General features: G+C 34.4%; 1 protein-coding gene and 1 long non-coding RNA gene across 2 annotated transcripts in view; one reads left to right on the forward strand and one right to left on the reverse strand.

Moving 5' to 3' along the window:
* The window catches only part of LOC146995997 (uncharacterized), a 144,596-nt gene extending 130,946 nt beyond the window's left edge, over nt 1–13,650 (forward strand). The window contains exon 2 of the long non-coding RNA XR_015042769.1: nt 13,415–13,650. This is a non-coding gene — a long non-coding RNA (uncharacterized LOC146995997). The remainder of the gene's footprint in view (nt 1–13,414) is intronic.
* LOC118184062 (potassium voltage-gated channel protein Shaker-like) overlaps nt 1–26,106 on the reverse strand; it is a 533,454-nt gene that overhangs the window by 459,551 nt on the left and 47,797 nt on the right. The gene's annotated exons all lie outside the window — the stretch shown is intronic.

The raw sequence follows: 26,106 nt of genomic DNA on the forward strand, positions 1-26,106 counted from the left end.
CTCCAGTCACTCTTTAACTGTGAGGCTCAATGTGAATAATTTTCGACCTTCCTACTATGTGACTTCGTGATCTAGTTGAAAAAACAAGTTTGGCTAGCAGTTGGGAAGTCCGAAGCTTGAATTCCGGCGAGGACATTGTTAATTTATTATGTTTCATGCTGTGAAATGAAACCTAATGAATCCACAAGCTCAGTCCATATTTGTATGTTTCTAAAACTATAAACGTTGTATTTTCAATAAATAGATAACAAAACATAAAATTGCTTCAGGGCCCGGATGCAGCTCGCGGGCTTCGTGTTTGATACTGCTCTAGAGTATTTTTACAATGCAATTTGAACTGCATATGTATTTGTTTACCACTTTCCTCTATCGCAAAAGTATGAGAGAACTTAATTTCCCTCTAAATAGCACAGTTCAAATATTTTACATATTTATCTCTTTCTAATTTTCCTACCACAACACGTATCTTGATGCAATATCGTAAGACGACAGAACTATAGCTGCAGAGCTAAACCATGCTCTGTCCACTTCCTCTTCTGATTCAATACGTGATGTTCACAGAGGAACGTAAAAAAGTCATAAATTCGCATAATATTAATAAGTATCGAAATGTAATCAAAGTGACAAGAGGCAGTAACAGAACCAAAATATAGCAGTTCCTATATGTCCAATAATTCGTTCGTACGTATCTAGCTGCTTGTTTTGAGCCGATGTAACTGAATAAAGGAACTGGCAATTGCGGAGCCTTATGTATATGAAAACCCTCAGACTCTGAGAGCACTAAAATTTAATGGGAATAATCGCATGACTTAAAGCAGGATTTTAAAATTTTTTTCAGTCCAACCCATTTTTATCAATGAGATTTTTTCGCGACCCCCAGGACCCCATAATATTTAGAAAAACTTTGTGGGACCCCATAAGCATTGAGCAAATCCGACATACGCGTGAGTGAAACCGTCAATTTTTTCCCTTGTACTGTAATTTACTATTGCAGTTTTAGGTCATTAACTTTAATTTCTAATTTTAAGACATAGAACAATGTGCAAATTTTAAATAAATAACAGACGAAATGACAGCATCACGTGCAAAGTAAAGAAAATGAACGTTTATCTTATCTTTATCTATTACATTGTGTAAAAATATTTGGTAATTAAAAATTATTACAATAAGAAATATCAAAAGTGCTAAAATCAAAAGTGCTCCCAAGACCCCCTTGGGGGTCGCGACCCGCAGTTTAAGAAACCCTAGAATTCAGTCACTCAACGATCAGCTTCTTTTTAAATGCGCTACCACCCATTCTTCTTGCAATCACCGTGTTCTCAATAGTAATGTATATTGCAGCACTTCTTACCCTGCTAAAAATGCCCCACTGAAACCAGTAAAACTTTTCATGGGTACCCATAAGATTTTATGCGTTTCTATTGACTTTTACTGATTTCTGTTGATCTCTGTGGGTTTTTCTTGCAGGTTTCAAAATGACCCATAGAAACCAGTAAAACTTTCTACTGGTACCTATAGAATTTTTGATGGTCTCTACTGACTTTTACTGGCTTCTATTGATCTCTGTAGGTTTTTCTTACTGGTATCAATTGACACCCATATAACCAACATCAATGTCAGAATTTTCTACTGGTTTGTATTGGTTTATATTGACTTTTACTGGTTTTCTAATTGGTATCAATATAATAATAAATCTTCTGTTGGTTTATATGGGTTTATGCTATTTTTCTATCTGAAGTTAATAGACTTCTTGCAAACAATAAAATTAACAGAATGAAAATATGATCTCTTTAAGACCTTCAGAGTAACCTGGAAACGCAGGTGGTCGTTTTAGTGAGGGTTTTTATTAAATAGGCTTATTTATTTGATTTAAAATTTTTTTCTGAAACAATAACAGTAATCATATACACCGCACACAACGAGGTCTCTCTAAGGCGACCAGCCGCAAATAAAACTTCATCTTTGCAACTGGTGGCCTTAGAGAGGTGATGCTCAATACCAATATATACTCACGTTCTCAGAAATACGTTTATCTTTTAGAGGTGGTAGTTTTAGGGAGATTGCATCTACAAAATGAATCTCTCTAAGGCAACCAGCCACACTTGCAGAATTTTCTTTGTGAATGGTCGCCTTACAGAAGGAATGTTCAATACCAAAATATACTTATGTTTTCAGAAATACTGGTTTCTTTCAGAGGCGGTCGTCTTAGGGAGGTGGTTTTTGCTACGAGTTGGTTCTCTGAATACACACACATAAGCACTTACATTTCTGATATTACAAATAAACACCGGTATCAACCAACATCTCCTTAACGCGACCAAGTTCATTCACAATCGCAAAACTTTTCTCCGTGTTAACGCTGACGTGAGGAAAAAAATTCCCCCCTCCCTCACTCTGACAAGTTTCTCAAAACAAGCAATATGGCGCCGTTCTAGTTGTTGTTGTGCGATGGTGGTGTTATTTTCTTCGTGGATGTAGTAATGCAATATAAAATTTACTATGATTTACTGTATTACAAATTTTACTATGTTTTACTGTTTAGAAATTAGTAATAAATAATAAAATACCAGCACTGACTATGAATATGAAAGCAAATACCACTAAAGCCATGCACGTGTAATCGTGTCTAATGTTTGAGAGAACTTGGCTGATAGCTGACTAGTTGTGTTAGGGTTAGTGTGTGTATTTAATTATGGCAAAGCACACGAGGGCTATCTGCCTAAGGGGAGGGATGCCTTCGTGGAGGACTTTCTAAGGAAAACTGGCTCGTATACACGTTACACATGGGGAAACCACGAAAACGCCCATGCAGCCAGCCCGTTCGCGGGATTCGAACCTCGGACCGAACTACCAGTGTTCAGCGCCTTTACCGCTCGGCCGCTGGTGGGCCTGACTAGTTGTGAAATGGAGTTTCTGTTCGTGAAATTGATTTTCCATCTTTACTTTCATCCTGAAAAGCAATGTGCTTAAAGACTGAAAAGTGATAATTTCAGACTTGATAATTTGGCTCAGTGTGTTTACATTAGATGCAAGAAATATAGTTTTTGCATTCTACTGAAACTGTATTTTGGAAAATTTGTATTTTTGATTACAGTTTAGAAATACTTTTTAAAGCTTGTTCATGTAGATGCTTTATCATTTGAATATTATGTACTAATAAATTTGAGCATACCTTACTTAAAAATGATCTTGCACGATTCAATTTTCAATTTTTCGACTAATGTCATATGGACAAGCAGAAAGAATGTTTTTTTATGTCTTAAAAAATGTACTAATTAAATTTCACGAGTAAAAAAGGTAAGTTTTATTAATGAAATAAACATTGAAATATTTAATGTGTTCATTACTTATTGAATGGGGTAGACAAGACATACAAGCTTAAGAAATCTTTTTTCCACTACTAAAATTATGTGAAAATTTAGAGGATCATAGTAGCTTACATTGTTTTTTCTTTTTGGTCTATTTTTCTTTACAAGTATGAGACTGAAATCACATTTTTACATTAAATATTTTGTGCTATTTTGTTAAAACGCATATAATCATTTTTATGCATACTTTAATTTTCATTATTATTAGTTTGATGAAGAAAATTGCAAATGTGCTTTCCATAAATTGCTTTTGAAATAGAAATAGATTTGTGATTAAGATTTATGTAATATTAAATGTACTAGTCTTGGGAGTATAAAAAGTGAATTATTTATTTGAAAAAAATTACATATAGTGGTTATATTATGAAACCTCATATAGAGGTTATTTCTTAAATGACAGTGATACACTTGTCAGAAACATAATTAAATAGGAGTTCTTAAAATCACTCATAGTTTTGTTAGGCTACAGGAAACTGGCATTATCTGAAATTGTGGAGTTGATTGTTTTAGGAAAGTTTCACTGTATAAATCAATTGATTTAGGTAAAGTAATTTTTACGTGGGTATGAATTTTGCAGAAGTAATTGAAAGTTTTTACGAGACAATTAAAATCAAAGCTTTTCGGATCATGAGTCTTTTAAGGGCACTGTTTTAGCATTGCTTTCAAATATACTTAGAGTAATATTTAAACATTATTTTCTTTCATTAGTTATACTGCGGAAATGGTAGTTACAATTTTCTGCATTTTTGTAAACAAATGTAACTGTATTTGGTATATCCGCTTAATTGAAATGACAGTAATTTTAACTGCATTTGTATAAGGCTGTACAGAAGATTTATTTATATTGCTATACACTGCACTATATAAATTTCATTTGGCATTGCAAATACAGAAAATACTCCGCATGAGGTATTTTTATATTATATAATCTACTGTCAAAAACAATAGCTACCTTTTCAGTACTTTAAATTTTACTTTTTAGAATTTTTATGGTTCAAAATAATATTTCTATACACTTTCTAAAGTATTCTTTCTACAATAGAAATCTAAATAACTTATACCTAAAACACTGACTCAAATTTATTCCAATAATGCATCGCTTTAATTAAATTTATGTTCCTTTGAGATGATATATGAAAAACCTTTTGTAATAATAAATTATTAATATATATAGGTAAATGGTACTTTTATATATTTTTTCGGGTAAAGTGCAAAATCGCCCACTTATTTATTTGGCGTTTGTTTGGCGCTTTTTACAAGTGTAAAAAGAATTGGATTTTTGTCAATTTTCTTTTGACTTTTTAAGTGAAAACAGGTCGATGTGTACATGGATAAAGTCAAATGAGTGCGCAATGCCATTTTTGTGCAATTCTGAGATGTTCTTTTTAAGTGAAAATAGGTCGATGTGTACATGGATACCGAGTATGTGCAATTCTTAAAAACCCGCCAAGCAGCGGGCGATTCTACACTTTTCCCATTTTTCTATAGGAATTTAGTTTCATTAAAGTAGTTATTTAATAAATAGATACTTATAATTATGTGTATATGAGTATATTCATACTTATTCACATAAATGGAATTTTTACAGTACGAAAGTTAATCTTTTTTACATCAAGAACCACTTATTATATAATAATATAAGTATTTATTATATAATATAAATACCCATTATGTTATAGATTTTATTTATATAAAATCTATGGAAAATTATATAGCACTAAAAGTGAGGATACGGAATAAAATATTATACTCTATGAGAAATTTCCTTAAATTCCCGAACTGTGCGTTGAGAATTTGTATTTGTTGAGATTTGTAAATTTTTTAAAGTTCGTTTTGTTACAATATAATTTATTGTATTTTGGGTATTATTAAGTTCATGATATTTTATCTTCTTGTATCATTTATCATCCGAGAGATACAGGTAACATTCAAAGTATTGTAATAAGGAATCGACACAGTGTTTGTGTAGTATTATTTCTTCACTACATTATATTCTAGGATTAATCCTTTCTTCCATGCAAAACATCTACGTGTATGTGTGTGTGTGTGTGTGATTATGGCAAAGCCTCGAGGGCTATCTGCCTAACGGGAGGGATGCCTTCGTGGAGGACTTTCTAAGGGAAACTGGCTCGTATACACGTTACACATGGAGAAAACCACATCTACGTGTATGCGTGTCATAATAAGCTGCAGGGTGTTACTATCAGTGGTAAGCGAGCTTTAAGGAGATAGCAAGTATGCTAAATTTTAACTCTATATTAAGTTTCTAATTTGCAAGACTCTTATTCTTTTTGCTTGCTTGTTAATAGTGTTTCTCTTCCTGAAAATTAGGCTTTCTTCTAGTTTTGTTTTTAAATTTGGTTTAATGCATTGTAGGTAACTTAAAATTTAAGCAGATGCTAGAAAGTACCATCCCTTGGCAATACATTTCTCATTAGGTATCAAATTGTTAAACAAGCAGATGTAATTAAATACCATTGTTTAATTTCCCAATTAAAGAACTAAAATACAAATATATGCAGTGAGATACAGCACTATATGTATATATTTATAATCAACTCAATAATATATATACAGTCTGATTCGCAACCATCAAATGATATGTATATGTATGCAATATATATGTCTATATATGTAATAGATATGTATATATATGTAATAGACATGTATATATATATATATATATATATATGTAATAGATATGTATATATATATAATAGACATGTATATATATATGTAATAGATATGTATATATATGTAATAGACATGTATATATATGTAATAGATATGTATATATATGTAATAGCTTCTGTAGTAGAATACAAGCAACTGAATCCGTAATGAACAGCAAGAATGTTGATGGCTTAGAGATGTTGAAACTCCAATCCACAATGAATAAGAAATTTGGCAGTCGAGGTAGATTTAATTCAACTTTTCTTTCAGCAAATATGTTGCAGCCATACACATGTTGGCACATTATTTATGCCTATTCCAAAAAATTTACATTTTTAATAAATGTGTAGTAAAAAACAAGGAGCAGGCTGCAATCCAGCTAGGCCAAAGCGTAGAAAACAAATGCATTATGTTAAGGGTAAAATCTTAATTCAGACGGAGTTAATTTTGGTTCTCGATGCATTTTTATTTGATAATTAATACTGCTGTAAAATTACTATTGGCTGTTTGAGTTTTAGTTCCTTTTACAACATCAAATTATGTAAGAGTCATATGACATGAATTAATCTCGAAATGATACAGTGCAGAGAGATTACTATTTTTAGAGTAGAGAAGGAAAATTAATTTTACGCTGCTAATTTAATCTTTTGCGTATTCTTTATTTTTCTTACATATATATATGTAGTACATATATCATTTGATGATTGTGAAAGATGACTTTGATTATTATCTTTCTATTCATTTTATTTTCAAAATTATATAAAGGGAGTTTAAAATTTTGTAAAGAGAATTTATACAAATATTTTGTAATATGTTTATAGATATTGACGTGCATTGAGAAGGACAGGGGCTTGTAGGCTTCTAGATATTTAAAAAAATTTATTTATTCGCGTTGAATTTTATTTAAAATTACTCTACATGCTTTCTCTGCCATTTAGTTATGTATATTTCATCAGTGCTAATTACGTATTTCTGCTGGTTTATGTTTTTATGGAAATTTGATCTATAGTTCTATTTTTGTATATTGTTTTTATAAGGATTCTGTATATGGATATCCGTTCTATGTACGATTCTATGTATAGTTACTCCATTATGATATAATTATATTGTTTTTGTTTATGGGTTTTTGTGTATTGTTCGGTGTAGCGATTTTTCCAAGAGGTACCTTTATTGGTCTGTGAATTTTTGTGTAGTGGTTTTTACAGGATTTGGCCTATGCCTGTATATGTGTACGTGCTTTTGTCTACTGCTTTTTACGAGGCATAGACCTACGGAATATCCATTTTTTAATGCAGATTTGGCCAATGGATATGCATAAAGTTCTGATTTCTGGCTATGGGTTTTTACTGGGATTTCGTTTATAGTGTCTACAGTTCTACATGTTTCTACAGAGATTTGGCCTACTCGTATCCGTACAGTCGTACGAGTTTCTGTTTACAGGTTTTTTACGGGTATTTGGTCTATGGGTACCTGTACAGCTGTGCAGGTTTCTTTCCATGGGTTTTTATAGGTATTCCATGGGTTTTTATGAGGTCTACGGGTACCCGTACCAGCTGTACGGGTTTCTTTCTATGGGTTTTTACGGGGATTTGGCCTACAGGTACCCGTACAGTTGTACGGGTTTCTGTCTGTGGATTTTTACGGGGATTTCGCCTACGCGTACCCGCAGAGCTGTATGAGTACCCGTAGGCCCATTCCCCGTAAAAAAATTTTATGGGTTTCTACGGGGCATTTTTAGCAGGGTAGCTTTATGTTCGTAAGTATTACAAGTGTCCCAAAGTTTAACAGAGCTTGGCTACGGACACCTAGTTAAGCATTTATACCGTTATCTCTTCTAATACTCAAAACAAGTTTTAAAGACATTTTCTTGAAATCTCTTCAAACTCCGCAGCAAATTTATATTTATTGCATCAATAGACTTAATATCGACTGCAGAATGACTGTTTTAATGGTAAAAAAAAATCAGTGAACGAGAGTCACACCGTGCCATATCAACCAGTGGAGTTGTCTCTCAATGTATATTATAAGAAACGTACGTAGATTCGCACTTATCTACGTGAGCAAAAACCCATAACATTCAAACTAAAAACAATTAGAAATTAGGACTCCCTCTTTCCACGCCTCCCCTTTTTTCATTCAAATAATATTGATCTGATTCAATTAATCACTTGTTTATCACAGTCAACGTTCATTGTTTATTTATCCATAAAAGAAATCCGAAATATCAAACCGATTGTACTGGTAATAAATCTAAAAAAGGTCTGCATTAACTTTAAAAGAAAATTTTTAACGGATTTATATCGCCGATACTTAAAATAATATTTCCCAAAAATTATACCAGCGATAGTTCAGGGTATAAATTGATCTATTTCTTAAAGTCAATACGACAAATATATATTGAAGTAATATGGGGCCTGTGCATTCCCGTCGGTATGTAAAGCTTCGCTAGTCCTTGCAAACTGCTAAAAGATTCTGCCCCAGTTTTGGGACAGATCATTCCGGGGAAGTGGTCCAAGAGTCTCCCATTTCTCTTACTCTACCATCAATCTTTCGAGAGAATTTTCGGCTTGCCGTGTATTTTGTGTGTACCTTGCCGCGCAGACACTATAAGGTTTGAAACATCCTTGCCTTCTCAGAGATTTGAACCATTGGTACGGCAGTCAGCGTCATTAACCACGATTTGATATCCGCATATGTGGCAGTGCATTCGATAGTGAAGAATAACATTCACATTTTTTGGAAGCATGAAAGATGCGATACCGTTGAAGTGTTCACACATTACCAAAGAAAGAAGGTTGGCCTGATTTCACAGATGGAGAGGCTACTGATTCGCTGGGTAGAGGATGTGATACAGAAGAAGATACTGTTGTATTTGTATTGTATTTTCTCCCTCCTTACCGCGTGCCCTCGTAGTGTTATCGGAAACACGTTCGCTAGCATTTGGGAGGTCCGGAGTTCGAATCTCGGCGAGGACATTGCCCATTTTCATATCTCCTGATTCTACAAACTAAATGATTCTACAAGTTTTCTGATTAACTAGTAGCTCTTTGCGTAAAGAATTCCAAGGGAAAGCCGGAATGATGAACATGAAGAGCTTGCATTTAAAGCTAATGCTGTATAGTTCGAACATTTTAAGAAGCGTACAAAGTACGGTTGTGGCAGCAAGTGCAGATATTGAAGCTGCAAGTGAAAAACATATCATAGAAAAATCTACTCTAGACATGTTTGTGGGGTACCACTTACAGTATCATCAAGGTGATACCTCTGATGAACTCGACTGACCTTAGCATTTAATTTAGAAAGAAACTGCCAATTCCACTACAGAACCGAATTACATGTAACAAGATTTTTTTAAAGACGTTATTTTAATTTGCTTTTTTTTCCTCTTTTATATATTTTTCATATTTCTCTAATTTATATCCATATAAGTACTCCTGAATGATGTTTTATTTATACAGTCATATTATGTAAGCAGTATATATAAATATTTACATGCATAAAATAATAAATATTGCAGTTTTTTATAAGGTTTTATTTGAACAACTTATAAATTTCTCTTATGTAAAATTCAAGCTATGTAAAAGTTTACCGAAAGCGTTGCTTACGTAATTTAAGGGATTAATATGCGGAGCTTATTGAGCCATAAGTTTGAAATTTTGACTTCATTTTTGGCGAACAAGGGCATTGTTAGGAGCCACAATATGATGGTACGCATTACATGACTTATCTAGTTATAGTTCAGGTTGTTTTTATGAACCACTTTAAAAATATCATAAAGATTCAATTAATATTTGGTTAAACTTTTGGCCAGTTGTAAGAAATTCAGGATACGCAGCACTGCGATAATTGAGGAAATAATTCAATATAATATTGTTTTTAGGTGGAATTTGGTAAGATCTTTACTGTCTTGTTTCTGTTTATTTTTTTATTTTATTTTTTTTTTTTTTACCTCCATTTTCTTCATTTTTAAGCTGTTTTGGGAGCAAAAGAGCCATGTTTTCTGATCAGTAATGATGCTTTCTAAATAGGACTTACTTCAGAAAGCCTCTCCTTAGCTTTTTTAAAGATGCTGCTGTTTACAGAAAATATTCTTCTGGAACAGCTGAGAAAATTGCGCTTGGCAAATCCAAAGATTCTTTCAAATTCGATTGGCAGGATCAATATAATTATAAATTTGTTCAATGACATTCTTAATCATTAAACAACAGTCTTTAAAAGGCCTAATATTGTATCTGATTGACGTACTGCTCGTTAATTGAAGCTGATTGTCGAAACGAGTGGTGTTCATTTTTGATGCATTCTTTGTCTTCCTTAAACAGCTTATACCATTAAAACTGGTATCTTCTTGTGTCTTATAATTCAAATATTTTTACAGCAGAAATCCTATTGCAAAAATAAAATTTAAAGAATTTTCTTTGCTTAATTACATTCTTCGTTTTGGGAATTCGCAATTAAAAAACTTCTCTCTTAGTTAAAAATTAATTTATTTTCGAATGATCGATCTTGACGATAAAATGTAATCGATGAAAGTTACAACTATCTAAGTAAATAAAAGAAACTTTGCAGGCGATTTCTCGCATATGTATATTTTGAAAAGAATTGCTTCTGAAGCTTTTTAATTACAGCAATAAATCACTCCAATATTCCATACCACCCTGTCGATCAAATTATCTTCTTTGCCTTCACTTATGTTTAGATCAGTAGTTCTCAACCATTCTTCGCCCATGACCACCCTTTAACCATTGGTAGAAAGAAGATCATTCTCCTTCTTTCCCCAAATTCGAAAAATGCATGCATATATATTAATGTAGATTTAAATTGCGTTTTAACATCTTTTTATAAATTAAGTAACAAACAGTATGCAAAATGTTGGCAAATACCAAAAATTGAATAAAAGTGATTTTTTGTATTCGCAGACTAACTAAATACTTAACAATTAAATAAAAGGCTAACTGCATTTCCTCCCAGAAACAATGTCATTGCCCTCTGTTGAGAATCATGGTTTAGTGCATCAGTTCTTAAAATCTGGAAATGAGTAGCAAGAATTAAGAAGATAATCTTACTTTTTTTATTTTTGAATTAATCCTCTGATATGGATAATTCTTACAGGTCAATAAGAAAATTATGGAACTGAGCGTTAATATAGATGGAATAGTACATTAATGTAGTATATGGAAACACAGACATTGAATTTAACCCACCTTTGTTGCATATATATATATATATAAGGGGTGATCAAATGAAAAGGTACGAAACGACGTAAAAAGGAAACAGTTAAATATTTGCATATTCTGCCGTGGGAGAAAGTAGCGAGACATCTTGGGATGCGATTGAAATCTCTGACTGGGATCGGAGCGTGCGCGGGCGCCCGCATGCGTAGGAGAGAGCAGAGTTCTTATCAAAAGCGGCGTCCAAATGATGCGGCAATCCGTATGAGGCAAGGATGGAGTTCGCTTTGCAAAATTCGAAGACTGAGGAGCAGCGAGGTGTTATCGGATTTCTGACAGCGGAAGGTGAGAAACCGGCAGCTATTCATCGCCGGATGGTGACAGTTTACAGGGAGAAATGAGTCTCTGTTTTCGTGCCGGCCGTGAGAGTGTGGGTGATGACGCAAACACTGTCATCACGAGCATGAGTCATCACTTGTTTCTGATCCCGACAAGGTGGACGACCTAGTGAGAAGTGATCGGCGTGTCGCATTGCGAATGTGACAAATGTGACATTGCGAATGGTGAAGGTGTATGTCAGCTATGGAACCGTGTGGACAATTTTCACGACACGTTGCGATATCGGAAGGTGTGTGGTGCTTGGCTTCCGAAGCAGCTCGCCGACCAGCAAAAGGAACTGCGTATGAGGCTAGCACTGCAACATTTGTTCCGGTAACAAGAAGACCCCGCTTTCATGGAGCGGATCGTCACGGGTGATGAGACCTGGTGCCATCACTACGAGCCAAAGCGGGACAGCATGCAGTGGAAGCATGCGTCGTCACCTTTCCCTAAAAAGTTCAAAGCCGTGCCGTCAGCAGGTAAGGTGTTGCTCACCGTCTTTTTCGACGTTCAAGGTCCGCTACTTGTGAAATTCCTCGAGCGCAGAAAAAACATTAACTCCGATGTGTACTGTGAGACACTTCGATGCCTACGCAGGTCCATCAAAAACAAAAGACCGGGGTTGCTCACGGAGGATGTGGTTGTGCTCCGTGATAACGCGCGTCCACACGTCTTCAGAGTCACACACATGGAACTGGCCAAGTTCAAGTGGGAGACCTTGGACCGTCCGCCCTATAGTATATACCCTATAGTAACATGTCGCCCTGCGATTTCCATGTGTTTGGTCCACTAAAGAAACACCTGAAAGGGAAATGCTTCAACTCGGACAACGTACTCAAGGAGGCTGTGAAAGACTGGGTCTCGTCACGGCCACAGGAATTTTGGGAACAAGGAATCCTACGGCTTGTTCATCAGTGGGATCGTTGTGCTCAGGCCTATGGTGTATATTTTGAATAGAGTCTACATTTGTACCCACCGTGTCGTTTCGTACCTTTTCATTTGATCACCCCTTGTATATACATGAACTTAAAATTCTAATGTTAAAGGTAAATTGGAATCAAAGCAAGGCAATTCTTCATCTATATTAATAATTGCTTCCCTGAATAAAAACCTAAAAATTTATTAATATTAAAGGGGAAAAACCTTGCTATAGTGCAGGATGTTTTAAAAAAAATTGTTTTTCATTTTTGCCTCTAGTTAAATTCCTTTATGTATTTACATATGAGCTGCCTTGGTAAGTAATATACCTTGGTCAGTAATATGCCTTGGTCAGTAATATGCGTTTTATTTAAACGCATTGTTTTTAAACTAATACGCAATTTCTTCATCTGATCAGTATTTAATTAAGAAAAATGATTTCATTGCTACAGCAAGAGTTTAATATAAATATTGATATAAATATTGAAATATTATTTCTAACTTAAGTTACAGTGATAGAAAAGTTATACTTTTGCCTGTAACTAAGTATTTGAGAATAAGTAATATACCTTGGTCAATAATATGCGTTTTATTTAAACGCATTGTTTTTAAACTAATACGCAATTTCTTCATCTGATCAGTATTTAATTAAGAAAAATGATTTCATTGCTACAGCAAGAGTTTAATATAAATATTGATATAAATATTCAAATATTATTTCTAACTTAAGTTACAGTGATAGAAAAGTTATACTTTTGCCTGTAACTAAGTATTTGAGAATTTAAATTTTAAGGAAGCTATATACCTTTGTTTATAGTACCATGAATATCCTACAGTTTTAAAATCGAATATCAAATTTAATTCGTGTTATGTTTGTATATTAATTATCAAATGTTTCTTCTATTTCAGCGACACTTGCCAAACACTTTTATTTAGGTTGGATTTGGTGAAATATCGTTCCAGAAGAACTTGAAAAATGAATAATTAAAATAGCTAGTTCTTTTCCTGTTGTTTCCATTCATTAACTGTGTTTAACTAGTATTTTATATTGCAATTATCTGTTTCTATAGTTTTACTTATTAAAAAATCTGATGTGTACACCACATGACTTCCTTGTACGGAATATTAAAGTATACGCACGTTTTCTTTTCTGCATTTCATTTAAACTTATTGGATTCAATTAGATCTACTTCGCCGACAGCGCATAAACCACAATAGAATAAATGCGTTCTTTAAAATTCACTCTATTTGTTTACCAAAGCGACACTCTGGAGCTAGGCTCACTTAAGAATATTATATTTCGTTCATATTATGACTCAGAATGCACAAAATTTATATCATTTAAAGAATTATCTAATCGTTGCCACATGTTCTATTCAAATACTATAATAAAGCTAGAACGATGTATAAAAGAAATTAAGCAAACAAAACAAAAAAGAAAATGTTTTTGCACAGACGATTGAGTATTTCGCATTCAATTAATTCCGTTCTTAAAAAATCAGTTAATTCAGTTAAATCTTAAACACTTATTTCTTCGAAAAAATTCCAGAGAAAGGATTAAGCATGATTTAATTTGCAATAATAAATGAATGCGTTATCTTTGTTGTTGCATAGCTTAATCTGTCTAGGTTGGCAACAAATCTACTATTCTCCTGTTTCAAATGTAAACAAATATGTCCGCCATGTTATTTAAAACTTAACCGTACTTAAACAGCTTTTAAATTGCTGATAATTGTACGAATATTGCTTCCAGATTTACGAAAGGCATAAAAACTTTAACCGGAATATAAGAACAACATAATTCAATCATTTTTAAAGCAAAAAATGTACAATTTATAAACATATAAGAGTAAAGAAACTGAGATCACTGAGCCGGGTAACAGAGTGGATATATATATAAATATATTTATACACGTTTGGTGCGGCAGATTGCAACCAAAATACTAGGTGCACATCTACATGTTATAGCTGTCCTATATACAAAATTTCAACGTTCCGAGGCTACTCGTTTTTGAGTTATGCGAGATACGTACGTACGTACATACGCTCGTACAGACACCACGAAAAATTCTCTTCAGAATTAATTTTAAAGCAGTTTTATAATTTTTTTGGAGGAAAAGCGTCTTTTATTCTGTTCTTACGTACAGATATCACACAAAAACGTTAAAATGCATTCGATAGCGGTCAAATTGGATAATTTCGTTAAAATATGCTGCCTGAAACTTTTCGCGATTACAATACTTCCTTTTTACATCGTACAAGGAAGTAAAAATAAGAGCAGTCTCTAAATTTATAGAAATGTCCTTCATTCTTATCTCTTGTGATTGCACATTTTCTTTAGAACTCGATTTAGGATTTGAATTTATGTAATCATCAACATTGCTAAACAGATAATTACGGCATTTTACTAGAAGAAACGGCGGTTATTTAGCTGTTGAATTAAAAACATTAGAGATCTGTATATCGTTTAATTGTTAAACACGTTGTTTAAATAATATTCACAGTTTATTGATATCATTTTATGTATAAAATTACTTTTATGTAATTAATTAGGTCACGTTTCTATAAACATATTTGATCCGTAACAGTTTTTTTAAACTCTATTTATTTACTGACACTGCATTAGAAAACTACTGTATGTAATAAATGTTAAAAATTCTTCAGATATTTTCCAATGAATTGTAGCAGTTTTCGAAACTGCAGAAAAGTTGAGATTTAGATGTAAGAAAAACCTCGCAGGTGAAATTAGGTGTAAGGTAATCAGTTTGTAAACAGTAGAACTGATATGGCAAAAACAACTAATTTGTAATATCATTCAGTTCAATTAAAAACGTTTCATTGTGCTTCCATTATCAAAGTGAGCAACGTAATCACATAAGGAGATATTATGAAAGAGTTTACATCTTGACAAAAGTTTCCTTTTTTTGCAACATGCGGAAAAATAAATATTCACTGACAATTGCTTTTGAATTATCTGCCATGTACAAGAAAACTAATTTTAGATAGATAAATTTCATACTTTAGATGATGCTAAGAACTGATTGACTGGTAGATGAGCAGGAAACATTTTTTTTTTTTTTTTTTTTTTTTTTTTTTTTTTTTTTTTTTTGCCATAAATAGGAGAAAGAATACATCTTTCGTTTTAGGTTTAATTTCAGAGTAGAAAAGATTTCCCTTAATGTTGCCTATTCAATCTGGTTATGAATGTAATAAGTTTATAACTGTATTAACCATTGACATAACCTAAATATAAATCAGAGATTAAATTTTTACACTCGAGCGATAATTATTACTATATTGAACTATTTATCTATTTACATTATAATAACATAATACATTATAATAACATTATTACACATTTTACATTATAATAACATTATAACAAACAATGTTTTACATTTTACATTTCTAAAAATAGTTTATTATGGATAAGCAAATGCACTGATTCAATTTTAAATTAGTATAACGTGTCGTATACTTTGGTAGCATTAACTAAGTAGACGTTAGAAGAATGTTTAAGAAATTATCCCTAAGTACAACAAAGTCCAGAAAAGAGTGTAAAGTACCCTTTATTAACTCAATAAATAAAGTTCACAGACGGCACAGATTCGTGCTTACAAAAGCCAAAACTTTAGGCTTAACTCAAAAAGGTAAGGAGTAACTTAAAATTAATTGTAGTTAATAATGGCTTCACATTTCACAGGTTACCTAACGCGCAGGCTGGCTCTGACTCGTAAAAGTCGGTGTAAGCAAGCGTAATGGCAAGAAGTGCTCAGCGCCACAGAAATCTAATCACTAGTAAATCAAAGATAGCATCGTGGCCTTCAGGCAGGCACAACACATTCTAAATTCACCTTCCAAATATTCCCTTAAATACTACTTTCTACCTCAATTGAATGAATATACACTGCACATGTATGTGCACTAACTCATTTGCATTCTGGCAAGAAAGCAGTGAGTTGAAAGCAAGAGCGATAGGAAAGGTTGCGTTAATTTTAAATTAACTATTAAGTAAATTAAATAAATCCCCACATGCGTAAAAGGCATTTAAAAGAAAAGTCGCTGAGCTATAAAACAATTATATCAAGCCATTCAAAAGCAATTGCCGCAGTTGACAAAGCACTTATTCCACGGAGCAACCAATCTTTTAGATTTGTCCGCTTTAAAAGTTATTATATTGAACACAGAAATAGTTCTGAGCCTTTGTCTTGAAATGACTGTTGAAATCGAAATTAATTTCAGGAAAGAGGCAACGACAGAGACTGCAGAGTGACAACCACAAAGAAATCTGGAGACTAGATTATGAGAGGATTGCTTTTTAGGTGATTGTTTTAAGAAACCCCATTGTCGGAATCTAGGTGTCAGTAATTTTCAGCGTACTCTATGCAGGACGTGACATTGTTACAAATTTGCTCTTACTTCATGCATGTGATACTTTTACTATCTTTCGAGACACGCAGTTTTCCAAATAATAACAAACCGTTTTTTCAAACATTCGTTAGAATTTTTCAAACATTCGTTAGACTTTTTTTCAAACATTCATATGCTTAAACTGCAAAACTGCCTAGGCTGTTTAAAACATTTTGAGTCTGATTCGCGTACTCAGAAATTGACTCAAAAAATCATGTACGTGTTTCTTATACGAATTTGGGTCCTTCGTGTAGCATTTCTGTATTCACAGCGCTTTATAGACCATTAAAAAATGTAAAGTAACGTTGTCAATACCACAACAACAAGATACAATAGAGATATATCTTAATTAGTATATATAAGATACAAGATAGATCTTAATTATATAATAGAGCATTATGGTGGAACAAACCAGAATCTCTTGAGTGAGTAAATTCGATCTTTATTTTCCCTTAAAGACTCAATGCAAACGATTTGCAAGATTTTTGCATAATAGTTGTTATTCACTATTTTCCTATGAGGGTTCAATGCCAACAGTTGTAACTGCAATGGATAACTTCGCAAAATGTGCATTGCGATCATTCGTGCAACACGGCCTTGAAGTGCTTCTATCACTGAAATACTTCAAGTACATTATCATTGAAATACTAAAGCATGTCTAAATGATTCATCATTTCAAGCGCTTTGCTACGGATCCTCCTATGTTTAATTCAAAATTCAATAGTCATAGAGACATCTTCCCCCCCCCCCCAATGACAAAACGCTAGTTACTTGCACTCGTTTTGGCAAGTACCGAAGACTATGGCTGTTCAGTTGCAGGTTGAAACACGTCCAAGTGTAAGCTTCACAAAATCCCATTTGTTACGTTTAATAATGGGAAAGAAATATAAGGCAGTCTTGAAAGTATGAGATCAGTTTTTTCCTTGGCAGTGGTGACACCCATTCCAAAGCTGTCAGAAATTTCTTTGGCATGAGACAATGGAAGTGATATGCTGCATCACTTAATATAACAATTGCAAGAATAAATATCATTTTATCGAACGGCAAAAAATGCATATTAGCAGATTCATTAAAAATCAAAACTAAATTCCTACAAATATGTAAAAAACGAAAAATAGTCATTAAGTGTTTGAATTAGATGATTTCTACGAACTCATTTTTAAGGAAAGCTTGATAGGCAAATATAAGGAATAGCCCTGTTCCTTCCCTCACCTTCAATTCGGTATCAGGAAAAGCAAAGTAAAAGCAAAGCTGTCTTCATTATTCACAGTTGATCATGTTCGTGCTCCATTACACACGCATTTCTTCCCTTTCCCACCTCTTCCCTTCGTACTGGTCTCTATGGCAACTGAGAAGACGGATGACATTGTGGATTCATTCCAAAATCCCTGGTTGGAATTTGTGTTACTCGTATATTGGACTTTATTTCGATGAGCGCGTTTATGAAGGGGTAAATAGTTGTGTTTTATTTTAATATTCCTAATTTGTGCAACGTAATTGAGCGAAGCAATTGGATACGGTGGTGTAATCTCATACTACGCTTGTTCAGTAACTGAAGGTTCTCAGTCTGAATTATCAATAAATTCATGTATCCTTCAACGTAGATGAATAACAAACGTTCAGCAACTTTAATATGCATATGTAGTGATACATACACAGTTTATACAGTGAACCCACTTTGTAAATTTATTATTTAAGATAAAATAAGAGAGAAAATATCTTACAATTAATGTTTTAAGACTAAATGTCTATTATTCTCAAAATATTGCTATCAATTTCAAGTCCAGTCTAGGCGTAATTAGATAGTTCGGATCAAGAAATTTGAAAAATCAGCTGTGTTCTCACCAAGAACCAAACTATGGACTTTCTAGTCAGCTACCAGGAGTACACCACAAGAACCCTAGAAATGCAACTTACAGCACGCGAGCGTGCATCACATAATGCGATAACTTCTTACATTCCTCGCCCGCTCGAAGGGCGACTGAGAGAGAAACGATATTAGTCCCCCAAATCCTGAGGATAACTAATTATCAACTTCCACGTTTTAAATCAGGCGACACTGTAAAGAACACTAGACCTTGCTCAGCAGAAATATGAAAACTCAACTATGTCCTCGCCTGTATTCAAATGATGAACCTTTCAGTTTTATAGCTCAACACTTACACTACGATAGCAAACACGAGGAAATGCAACAACTTCTTATGACTTCAGGAGTTTATGTGGGTAAAATGTCAGAGCTGGAGAAATGGAAATAAGAAAGGAGATTTTAAGAGAGCAAAATAATATAGAACGATTTTCTTCATTTTATAAATTGGTCTGAACTCAAGATTTAGCACAAATATTTTAAGATACAGGAAACGTCCTTATAAAATTACTTGTTAGTAGACAGCAAACACTTTTTTTTTACTTACAGAAAACCACTTAAAAAGTCCTAGCATTTATTTACTATTATAATGTTTCAGAACGTCATTAATTTCGCAATCCAAGAAACTTATATGTAAATTTTTAAATTATGCAAGTCTTCGTTGTGACTTGCGCAGCAAAGTTTTAGGATATAAAAAATTTCAACATATAATTACTTGTCAGTAGACAGCAAAATACGTTTTCATTAAATTCCTAATATTTATTTACTTTTATAATCCTTCAGAATGTAGTTATTTTCGCAATTCAAGAAACTTATATGTAAATTTATAAATTATGCAAGTCTTCGTTGTTGCTTTTACATAATTTGTAATCATAACTATTTGATAGCAGTGTTTATTTCAGTCTAATTTCTAAACATGATTATCGGGATGCAAGGCACATGTAACGCACATATTTTCAGGCATTAAATATAAATCTACAATGGAAGTAAACATATATTTAATAGTCCCTGTTATGAAGCATGCTTAATACCATAGTATAATTGCATTAATGCATCATATTTTGAAGCTATTTCTAACTTAGATGTTTGTAAAGGGTAAGGCTTTCTTTTGTTAGTTTTATTATACTTTACAATATTAACACAGTCCAATCCATTCAAATCAATCGCAATTGTTATTAAGAATCTTGCATAATGTTGTTTTGATATTATTCTGATACAAAAGCAAATTTTAGAAACGAAATTTTCTAATATACATTCATTGCCATAAAAATTTGCGCACCAAGAAATAATTGTGGATCATAACGAAACTTGGCATGAAGGTACATGTCGGATAGATATGCAAATGATTAGAAATGCGGCGTAATTGCGCATTGCGTAATGCCACTAGAGGGCGTTGAACGTCGTTCTTCTTGGAGTATAAAACAGGTAAGCAGAGCTTCTTTGAGTGTACTTAAATCTTTTGCTAAGGAAACGCTAAGGTAGACATGCCGTTATGCCGCCATCGAAGCCAATATCAGCAGCTGTTAGAGTTCGAGAGGGGAAGAATCATCGGGATGATGGAAGCTGGGTGGTCAGCTCTGTGAGTAGAGGTCAGCTCGTCAGGTAGGCCGTTCGGATTTTACAGTGAGGATGTGTTGGAACCAGTAGACAGAAGAGACGTCATTTGCAAGGCGACCAGGCTCAGGACGCCCTCGACAGACCGGTCGTCGAGAAGACCGTCACATCATACGACATGCACGCGTAGAGCCAACTGCCTCATTGGTTGCTATCCAGACACAGTCAGCAGCTTCATTACGGTCCCCTGTGGTTTTCCGAACCATCGCAAGGCGCCTGACTGAAGGACATCTGGTATCGCGGCGCCCATTACGTTTGCTGCCAGTGACACCCACCCACCGACGCCTCCGTCTGAAGTGGTGTCACGCACGACAGGATTGGACTTTACGAAATGGAATCATCTCATATTCAGGGACGAATCTAGATTCAATTTGACCAGTGATGACAATAGTTTTCGTGTGTACAGGCCTCGGCGAATGCCTGGGAAGTACTGGTTAGGATCTGTACCTAGGCAGTCAAAACCACGAGGGTATACTAACAGACTTCACAGAAGGCCTGAGGGCTGTCGGGAATGAGTAAGGCTCGGCAGGGACCGTACGGGTACTGCCTTGTCTGTCCTTGCTCTGTGGGGTCCCCACATGGTAAATTGTAAGAAGCGCGGGGTTGGTATCCAATTCTCAAAGGCCTTTGATGCCAGGACGAGAGCCTCCCTGTCACAACGAGTTGTGTAGAGGCCCCATGGTGAACGCCTCAATTTTGACTTCGCTTTACAGCGACATACCGTTCCCACAGTTGGTGTGATGGTATGCGGTGCCATTTCTTACGATACGCAGTCACCCCTAATATAGAACCACGGCACAATGACAGGCCAGCGGTTGTCCATGACATCCTTCAGTCTCATGTATTACCACTAATAGCAGGGCTCCCAGGAGCCTGTTTTCAACAAGACAATGCTCGTCCACACACAGCACGAATCTCACAAGATTGCCTCCGCCACATTAACACCCTTACCTGGCCTGCTCGATCCCCAGATTTATCACCAATCGAGCACATCTGGGATTATTTGGGACGGCAAGTTGGCTAGCCTACGACATTGGCCAAACTAAAGGCGCGTTTACAGCAACTGTGGAACTAAAGGTCTCTAAACACCATACGGAACGTGTATGTCTCAATGGCCGCTCGTATCGCCTCGTGCATTCGCGCTAGAGGTGGTCCAACAGAATACTAAAACTTCCGTTCATGTGTGGTTTTTTTCTGCAATAAATGGTCCTTTTTTCTTTGATTTTCTAATCACTTAGTTTTATCAAAGTAGTACTTACATATGTAAAATTTCGTTTCATTCTGACAACTCTTTCTTGGTGCGCAAATTTTTATGGCGGTGAGTGTACAAACTAGTTATCGAAGCTCTCTTTGCTGTCTGCAGCAGTTTTCTCATCAACCGAGTTTTAATTTCGTCTTTCGTATGCAAAGGCTTTCGTATTCTTGAAAAAGTATAAAACCATAACACTGGTATACATAAATAACAATGAAACCTTTGAGAAAATTTTTCAACAATCTTTTTTTTAACAAGTAATATTAAAATAGAAGAATCATGCGAGAACATTAGTTAAAGACATACAAGAATTGACTAACTCATGGTCTCTTAAAATTTGATCGGTTTGGTTTATTTAATTATGGCAAAGCACTCTGTGGTTATCTGCTTAAAGGCAAGGATGTCTTAGTGGAGGACATTCTAAGAGAAACTGACTCGTTTACACGTTACATATGGAGAAAAATACGAAAACTCTCGTCCATGCAGCTAGCCCGTTCGGTGGGATTCCATGGGTAGAACTGTCAGTGTTCAGCGATTTTATCGCTCGGCGGCTGGTGGGCTCTTCTTACAATTTGAAAAGTTATATTTAAAAAATAGCATGACTGATAAAGATTAATTGTCTTTCCATACCAAAAGATTAATTGTTTTGTAATTAATTATTAAGATTAATTAATTGTTTCTCAATTATTAAAAAAGTACGTTCATGGCTTTAAATTCAGTGTTTTATGTCCAGAGATCATATAGAACATTTATACTTTTTAAATAACATTTGCAATGTATAATGAATTTATAACATAGAATATGCACTTTCATTATAATTATGCAAAACAGATACCTTTGTTTGGTCTTATTCTGTGACAGAAAAAAGTCGGCTTTTATCAGAGCTACACAATAGATTCAATTTAGTATATGAAGTTGAAAATCGTAGTTTAAGCTTCCACCTCAGAACTTCAGTGAAGGGTTAGAAAAAAAAATATATGGAGAGAAAGCTGAACTGTAATAAAAGAATATAAAAGCCACACTTTTCTTTCACCTTCCGTATGACCATCAGACCCAAATCCTGGTCTGATGAAATAAACAGTTTTGAGTTAAGCAGTTACTCTAGCATAGCAATTTATCCCCCGAAATTCCAGATACTGAAAGAGAAATTACATATTTAAAACAATCTGTGATAAATGGTAGGAGGAAAAAATATTTGGTATGGTGTTACTTTATCATAAATGAAATCCACCTTGAATTTTTTTAATAAAGAAAGCATTAACTATTTAAGATATAGTTACACATTTTAATTTTCCCTGTATCAGCTGAGTACGAGATCTGCAAGAACTGTTTCCTGCAAGTGAAATAGCAAAAATATTTATTTTGCCAGTACTCGAAATTTTTGTTGTGAAAATAACGAAAACATAATCTAATTTATTACACAAAATTTGCAGCATTGCAAAAGTGTGCAAAATCATATAAAATATTTGGAGTTTTCAATTTTGTTACAGATCGTGATGACGCGTATGTACGACTTTAGCTTAGAACTGCAAAATTTTTAAAAGGATATTTAAAGACGAAAATTTTGCCCAAAAGAGGTCGCATGGAAATTGATGCAGTGAGCATTGCCGAAGATGTTGCTCGTATGCTTCGCAGTAATTCCAGTTCTAAATATGATGCCGAGAAAATGAGAAAAAGATACTTGAGTCTAAAAATGTTTGTGTTTTTGACCTTAAAGTTCGAGTTTTTAAAAGCACAGCACACAAGGATGAATACTTTGAATTTATCCGTATGGAAGTCCTCCACAGAATGCGCAATTTCTAGAAGTCACTGTTTTTACTTTATATCTCAAGTGGAATATTGAAGTTTATGATCTTGGTAACATTTGTAATGTAATCTACGTAGCAAGCAACCAATACATACCAGTCGTAAAGTCAGCATGCTAGTCAGTAAGTTAGCTATTTAGCATGCTACCGATCCTGTAAATACGAACTATACAGTATAGACCTACCAATGGGCACTGAGAGAAATGCGCATGTAATGCATATCTGCAAGAAATAAAAGAGTATTTCTAATGCAAAATCAGAATATATTGTCACAGGAAAGATTATAAAGTCATTAGGATTTTTCGAGCAGGAAACATGAAAAATGAGTAATGCTCTCGCCGGAACTCGAATACGCGCCGAGTGGACTACCGTTACACAACGAAGGCACGGCGAAAGGAGGGTAAAATACCTAATATAGCCCCCTTTTAAACAGCGACTGGGGCGCCAGGGCCAGATGGAATTGATTATGTTATCATCCGAGCAACTATTAATTCTCATCCTTATTTCTTCAAGGACTTCTTCAACAAACTTTTCCATTTAGGACTTTTTCCTAGGGCTTTTAAAATTGGCAGAGTGGTCTTATTCCTAAAACAGGGTCGAGACCCACATAATCCTGCATCATACAGACCCATATGCTTACTCTCTGCATTGATAAGGTATATGAGAGAATAATTGTTTTACGCTTAAAACATCATTTGCATGTGCAAAACTTTTTGGTCTGATAATCAGTTTGGTTTTCGACCTGTTAGATCCACTGTTCAGGTATTGTCAAAGATTGTTAATGATTTGCAATCTAATAGAATCAGTGGTCACCACAGCGCTTTCATTAGTATTGATCTTCAAAATGCTTTTGATACGCTGTGGTGGCCAGCAATTCTGGAATCATTAAGAAAAGCTCATTGCCCTAAGAATATATTCTTGGTATTTAGAAGTTATCTATCAGAACGAAAATTAATGTATTTAACTAACCGGGAAATAATAACCAAGATACAAAATCGTGGCTGTCCCCAGGGTTCTTGTGCTGGCCCTGATTTGTGGAATGTAACATTTAATTATGTTCTATCCTCCACTTGGCCAGCACATACCCTTTTATATGCTTATGCTGATGACACAGCTTTTGTTGTCACAGGGCGAACAAGAGATGAACTGCAAATTAACTCCACAGAAACTTGTAATCTTTTTTATGAATTATGTAATAATATCAAACTTACAATTTCCTCTTCAAAGTCAACCATTCTCCTTGTCCCAAAGAAAGGAAAATCTTTAAATCGACGACCGAGAATTACAATAAATGGTACCAGAATTGGTATTAAAAGGCAGCTCAAATTTCTCGGTATAGTATTTGATGAGAAATTAAATTGAATTTTGCATCTGCAGGAATTGAAAAGAAGAACAACTATCATTGCAACTAATCTTCGCCTTATGTATGGACACAATTGGGGTATTAGTCCGTACATACAAAAAATATTATATCAAACTGTAATCGAGAAGATGGTTATATATGCAGCTGCAGTCTGGGCCGACCCTATGCAGGGTCGTAAGGCCAGACTATTGCAAAGCTTACAACGACCCTTTGTATTACAGATTACCCGCGCGTTTTGTACAACTTCTTCTAATGCCTTGACTGTGCTTGCAGGCATTATTCCATTGCCTCTACGCACTCTACAGGAGGCAGCTTTTCAAAAAGTTCGCCAATTGCAGCAATCTGTAAATTTTCATGATGACATATTTCTTCCAACCAACTATGAAAAGCAAACACAGCATTTGGATAATCATCCTGCTCAACAAGGATATGGACTCAATGTCCTTTTGAAATGTGACAATTTGCTACAACTACCTCACTTACAGATATTCACTGATGGTTCGAAAATTGAGCAACAAACTGGTTGTGCCCTTGTGGCTTATCACAATGAAGACCAAATATTTAAATGGTTAGGACATCTTACTGCTGAAAACAGCGTTTTTCAAGCAGAAGCGATGGCTATTCTTAAAGCTGTTCAATATCTTAAACAAACCGGCGAGATGGAAGGTATAATAATAACGGATAGCCTTTCATCTCTTTTTGCAATTAAAAATCCAAGGCATTCTTCGCCTATTATCTCTGCCATTCAGCAGGAATTGCACATGTCCGGAAATTCTAAAATACTGATGGCCTGGACAAAAGGTCATGCAGATAACATTGGCAATATCCAAGCAGACTTGTTTGCAAAGATAGCTGCCCAAAATGTATTGATCATATTGGTGAAATTGAAAACCTATTGGTAAAATGGCCAATTTCGTATTTTAAAAAGGAAATTTTACTCAAGACTATTTCTGCGTGGCAAACAAACTGGGATGACTCCGACACAGGTCGTCGTACTTATTTTCATATTTCATATGTTGATATACATAGACAGGTTACCAATCATCATTTGGTACGTTATATTACAGGGCATGGACCCTATCCAGTTTACTATTATCGACATGGGATTTCAAATACTGATATGTGTGCATGTGGTGAACTTGGAAATCCTGAACATTATGTGACTCAGTGTCCTATTACACAAGATTATCACATTCCGATACCAAATACTAACACTCGTGCATTTTGTAAGTTTTTAATTAAACAAAAATACTTAGTTAAAAAACTGATCAAAATTATGGAAATACTTCATTT

This window comes from Stegodyphus dumicola, chromosome 8, assembly GCF_044657685.1.
Source record: "Stegodyphus dumicola isolate Sdum_Otavi_A_Nest chromosome 8, ASM4465768v1".
In the NCBI taxonomy this organism is placed as follows: Eukaryota; Metazoa; Arthropoda; class Arachnida; order Araneae; family Eresidae; genus Stegodyphus; species Stegodyphus dumicola.